The 5,808-nt window shown below is 41.4% G+C and overlaps 1 pseudogene; it reads left to right on the plus strand.

Annotated features, from left to right (window-relative positions):
- The first annotated feature begins 2,318 nt into the window (after positions 1-2,318).
- Positions 2,319-2,767, plus strand: LOC121443170 (annotated as a pseudogene).
- Positions 2,768-5,808: the final 3,041 nt, after the last annotated feature.

Genomic DNA, 5,808 nt, shown 5'->3' on the forward strand with positions numbered 1-5,808 from the left:
TTCATTTCCTTTCTCCATGTAAAAATGTTAAATATGATCTATATGTATATGTGATTATCCTAGAATCGGCTTGTCATCAAGTACTGCACCATTGCTAAAGCAGGCCAATGTTCTCAGGGCTGTTGGTACTGACCATAATAGTGTAAGACTCTTAGAGGGTGAAGGGAATTGGTGGTCTGTTGGTAGTGACCATATCAGTGTAACACTCTCAGAGGGTAAAGAAAACTGGCGATTACTATATCAACAATATCAGTAGACACACAGACGTCATACATGAAAAACAACTGAGAAGACCAGAGTCATCCATATCTTCATGCCAGACACTTAGGAAGTAGTTGATTATACCTCTTTCATTCCAACCTGTAGTAAAAGAAATTTAAATGAACAAAAAAGCATATTACTATTGTATAAAATCATGTCATCTTGTTAATATGTCATACAGCCAACCAAAGCGTTGCTCTCACCTGTACAACTGAACATCTACACTAAAGCAAGTGAATCATTCATTTACATTCTAAATTTTTAGTGAAATAAAACTCACATCCAGGAAAGTACACAAATCAGAAATATATGTTATCAACTTTTATAGTGTTAAAGGTATATTTTATTATCATTTAAACATTCCACATTTGTTAAAATAAATTAAGAATTTTCTTTGAATATCTTATTAGTATTAGAGTTTAATTATGACAGTGTTTATTGTTTCTAGTCTCTCTTCATATTTCAGGTACAATAATTTTGACCCTTCAGTGAGCAGATCTGAGATTTTAAATACACATAGGCAACCAGTGACATGATTAAGATTCACAACAGTCCATCAGCCCTAAGTCTCCCTGTGCTTTCCCTTCATAACAACTGCTAAATTAACACTGTTCTTGATCATGTAGTGCTATCTTCCCAAGAACATCATAATATAAATAAGATCCTATAGGGTATAACAGAAGTCTGGCTTCTGTGTGTGTGTTACATATATGTATTCATATGGAAAGGCATGGGGAGGCCAGAAGTCAGACTCAAGTGTCTTCTTTGGTTGTTCTCCAACACAATTTTTAAAAAAATGGAGACTCTCACTGAGCCCAGAGCTCACCAATGGGGCTAGGCAGATTTTCAGTGAGCTCCGAAGTTATGCTTGTCTCAGATTTCTCCCAGCACAGGTATTATGGGTAAGCTCAGTTGTACGTGAGTGCTAAGGATCTGAACTCAGCTCCACATATTTTCACAACAAATACTTTACCAACTGAGCCATCTTTCCAGCCCTGGACTCTGGCTTCATTAACTTTGTGTAATACCTTTGATCTCTGTCAATCCTGCTCTATTTATCCATCGTTCACTCTTATTGATTTTCCACTGAGTGGACATAAAGAATCCTTCCATTCACCCACTGGAGGTCTTTTGGTCTGTGTCCAATTTCAAATTACTGTGCATAGAATGAAAAAAATGTTTTCCATGGACATAAGTTTTCATGCAATTATGGTTAAATATATAGGGGTAGGATTACTAGGTATAAACCATTTCCATGATTTTATCATATCTATCTAGTATCACACTTTATGTTATCTTGATCCATAAACTATTTCCTTCTTGAAGGCAGAAGCTGAGGTTTTTTTTAGAGTTGGAAGAATGGTCAGAAAATGTCATTTTCATATTTTAACACTGAAATCTGTATTTATCATTTTAACCATGTTCTATATTGTTTAATAGCACCATAACAGATACAATTTTAAATGTATTAGTTGAAAATAGATGCAGGTATATTTAAAAGCTCCGTAGGAGGCATTTGGATTCTGGTCCTTCTCTCCTAGCTCACAAAAGCCTGATGTTTCCAGCTAGAAGACCATTATCACAGTCATTCTATCATATCATATCACACCTAGGTTCAGTCTATGGTAATCCAAAATCAGCCAACTTGAGGATTCTTTTCAAAGCATCTTCTACCTATAGTTTAGGAACAAATGTCCCCAGTTATCTTAACAGCATCATTTATTTTCTTCACAAATCTAGGATACAACTAAGTTTCACAGATTGTGGTTGACTGCCAGCTCTCTCAAGGTCCTTTGAGCAAAACAATCACACCGCTCCCTCTCCACATTTTCTATCTTTAAGACCTTGTAAGAGCTCAGGCCAGTTGTTCTATGTTTTTGTTTTGATTATGCTTTGTCATGATTAGAACCAGCTGAACGTGTGGTAAGGCTATGGCACAGTGTCATATACCATACCCTGTGCTCTAGGCTTCCCACTGTACCCCACACACTGACCTTGTCTATAAAAGCCGGCCCACTTCCACGGGAGGCCTACACACCGCCAATTGTGTCGCCGCCATGTCTCTCCTGATCCCTGAGAAGTTCCAGCACATCCTGCGAGTACTCAACACCAACATCGATGGGCGGCAGAAAATAGCCTTTGCCATCACTGCCATTAAGGGTGGGGGTGGAGATACGCTCATGTGGTGTTGAGGAAAGTGGACACTAAGAGGGCTGGAGAGCTCACGGAGGACAAGGTGGAGCGTGTGATCACTATTATGCAGAATCCCCGGCAGTACAAGATCCCAGACTGGTTCTTGAACAGACAGAAGGATGTGAAGGGCAGGAAGTACAGCCAGGTTCTGGCCAATGGCCTGGGCAACAAGCTGCGTGAGGACTTGGAGCGACTGAAGAAGATTCGGGCCCATAGGGGGCTGCGCCACTTCTGGGGCCTTCGTGTCCGAGGCCAGCACCTCAAGACCATTGGCCGCCGGGGCCACACTGTGCGTGCATCCAAGAGGAAATGAGTCCCTGGGCCTTTGCTGTTAATAAATAGTTTATATGCCAGTGGGGGGGGAAAAAAAAGCTGGCCCAATGGCTCACCCTCCAGCCATTTCTAGAGGCTCTGTCTCACTCTCGGGTGCTGAGAACAATGCCAGGCTTAAGCTAACCCAAATACCTTACAGCTGCCTATGCCTGGGTTGGATAATGAGAATTTTAAAGAAGAGACAGACAGGGAAGATTACAGTCAAGTGTTCTCAATCTGTGGGTTATGCCTCACTCTCGGATATCTTTTCAAACCTGTGACCCCCAGCATGCAGACTCCTCCCCAGGAGCAGGCTGCCCTGACTCCACAGGCTTATTTTCTGCATTGTGCCTTTTCACACGCTACTTCTACTCATGGAATCCTAACTTTACTCCTTACAATCCCCTTTGTATTGTGAATTCCTATGAAGGCAAGGCCATCCAGATGTCAGCCAACCAAGATGCTCTTGGTCACTAGAGTCTAGCGGGTAACACTGCTCTCCGAGCAAAACCCAAATCCATTGTCAGCTTGTGTGTCTTGCTTTCCTCCATGAGGCATTCCTTTGTGGCCTTCACCCCCTCTTCTTCTCTTTTCCCACCAAGCTGATTTTCTTCCCAGCCCCCACTTACACACAGCCCCTCTATCTGATATGTGATAAAACTGCGCCCAGTTTCTTCTTGGTTTCCACAAGACCAGCTGTGGCTCACATCTCAACTCATCTCAGAGCCCAAAGAGCGCTCCAGCATCTCATGGCTTTTCCCATCTCTTCTGTAGACTTCGGAATCTAACCAATAAGAGCTTGAATTCAGCCTCTCCTGCCTGGCAGTTTATGATCTTAGATTTATTAGCCCCTCTCTACCTCAGTTTCCTCATCTATAAAATGAGAGTGACAGTTCTACCCTCACAAAGGAGTTGAGTCATAGATGAAACTAAGGCCTGGCGCCAAGGGTTTAAAATATTCAAGTAGCAAGTATTCTTTAAATAGTGACTGTAAGTATTTTTGTTTTGTGGCACACCATTGCTGATGCTATTAGCACTGCCTCTTCTGTGTGACATCCGGGTCCAAAAGGTCTCACACGTGCTTATAACATTAAGCAAACAATCACAAGAACAAACTAAGTTATTTAGTCTAGGTCTAAATTTTCCAAATTTACCTGCTGCTACTTCCCCTGTAGTGCTGCGTTTCAGCGGGTCTGAACTCCCTCAGAGATCTTTTGACCCAGGCATTGTTCGCTCTATCACAACTACACTTTTATTATATTTTTGCATACTTCTTCGCTTGCTTCCCTAATTAAAGCTTCCATGGTTTCGCCAGTATTCAAGAAAGTTCCTCCCATCAGCTTGCACATCAGAAAACCCTTGAGCTAAGGGTTTGAACACAGAACACTCCATCTTACCAAGCCATTGTATTTATTCTGGTGTCAGATGCCTTATTGCGAAGCCAGAGAGATAGCTCAGCAGGCAAAGTGATGCTGCCAATCCTGATGGCCTGGGTTCAATCCCTAAAACCCCCTCTGCTTCCTCATGTCATCCTCTGATCCCCATGGTCATGCTGAGACATATGCGTGTGTGTGCACAGAGATCAGTGGAGAGTGGCAGAAATATATATATATATATATATATATATATATATATATATATATATGTAATTATTAGTAGAAAGATTACAAGCCATGTGAAAAAAAGCCATGTGAAAATATTTTGATGGGAAACCAAAGCATCAGTTGAGGGTCTTTTTCTGCCACCCCATATCTATTCACCAAATCTAAGGTTATTGATGAAACCTGATTTTTTTCTTTTAAGTTGTTGGTCACCATCTCTTCCTTCCCCATAACCAGGCTTTACCCTCAGGCTCCCTGCAGGCTCCCATCTCTCTGTCTGCAAAGTGGAGTTCTGGAATCGATTCTGACCATCTCCACCTGCCTTCTGCTCAAAAACTTGTTAGGGACTCCTTAGCTCTGTAAACACAGCCAGAGATGCCCCTCTCAGCTTTCCTCAGAAATGCACTGTCTTAGCAGAGTAAAGCGCGGCAGAAAATCAGAGCAGATGTATAGATAGATAGATAGATAGATAGATAGATAGATAGATAGATAGAGTAGGCAGAGTCAAGGAGATGCCATGTAGCTGCTGAAGGAGAAAGATGCCAGCCAGAACCTTACCTGATAAGCCACAGCCTTGTGGTAATACACAGATTAATAGAAATGGGTTAATTCATGATGTAAGAGCTAGCTAGAAATATGCCCGAGTCATTGGCTGAATAGTGTTGTAATTAATATAGTTTTTGTGTGATGGTCCGGTTTGGGTGGCCAGGAAATAAACGAGCAGTCTCCATCTACAAAATGGCATGCCAATGTAAGGCACCTGCATCCACATAAAAACTGGGAGCTTGGGAAGAAATTTTAGACACACACATACACACACATACAGAGTTAAGCACATCTTCTTGGTAGCCTCATTTCTTTTATCAATTAGGCTCTGCTTGCTGGCAGTGAGCTGAGGCATGGCTTGTGCTGGTGGCAAGAACTTTTCCGGCTCTTTCAGGAGGTCTTGCTATAGAGCACTTAAATGGGGTCTATGAGCAAAGTGCTGCAAGTTGCTTAATGGTGATAAAGATCCACTATGTCCCTGGAGCTGGGGTGATGAACATGGACAGGAAAGACAGAACGATGGAGTTGGTCCTAGCCATGCTCTCTTAGCATTAATAAAAAGGTGCTCCTGGTCATAAAATCATTACAGCTATGCAATAAAGACAGATTGAGATGAAAAAGATCTCTGAATGGGTCACAGTGTTGGATAAGTGTTGTGGGCTTGGGAGAGAGAAGAAAAGGAATATAGAAATTTATAAAAAGAACTAGTTTTAAAAATAAAACAAAGTCTTTAAAGAGATAGTAAAAGTAATATAAAGGAGTAAAGACAGTCATAGATTAAGGGAGTAAAGAAAAATAAGCCACATAAAGATGGAATGAAAACAGAGAGTCTGGAGTATGTATATTATTGTGTTTTCTTGGAATTTTTGACCACAGAGACACATGTGATTCTTGG

Source organism: Microtus oregoni, unplaced genomic scaffold (assembly GCF_018167655.1).
Source record: "Microtus oregoni isolate MIOR12 unplaced genomic scaffold, Mior012 000101F_ref0000407, whole genome shotgun sequence".
Taxonomy (NCBI): domain Eukaryota; kingdom Metazoa; phylum Chordata; class Mammalia; order Rodentia; family Cricetidae; genus Microtus; species Microtus oregoni.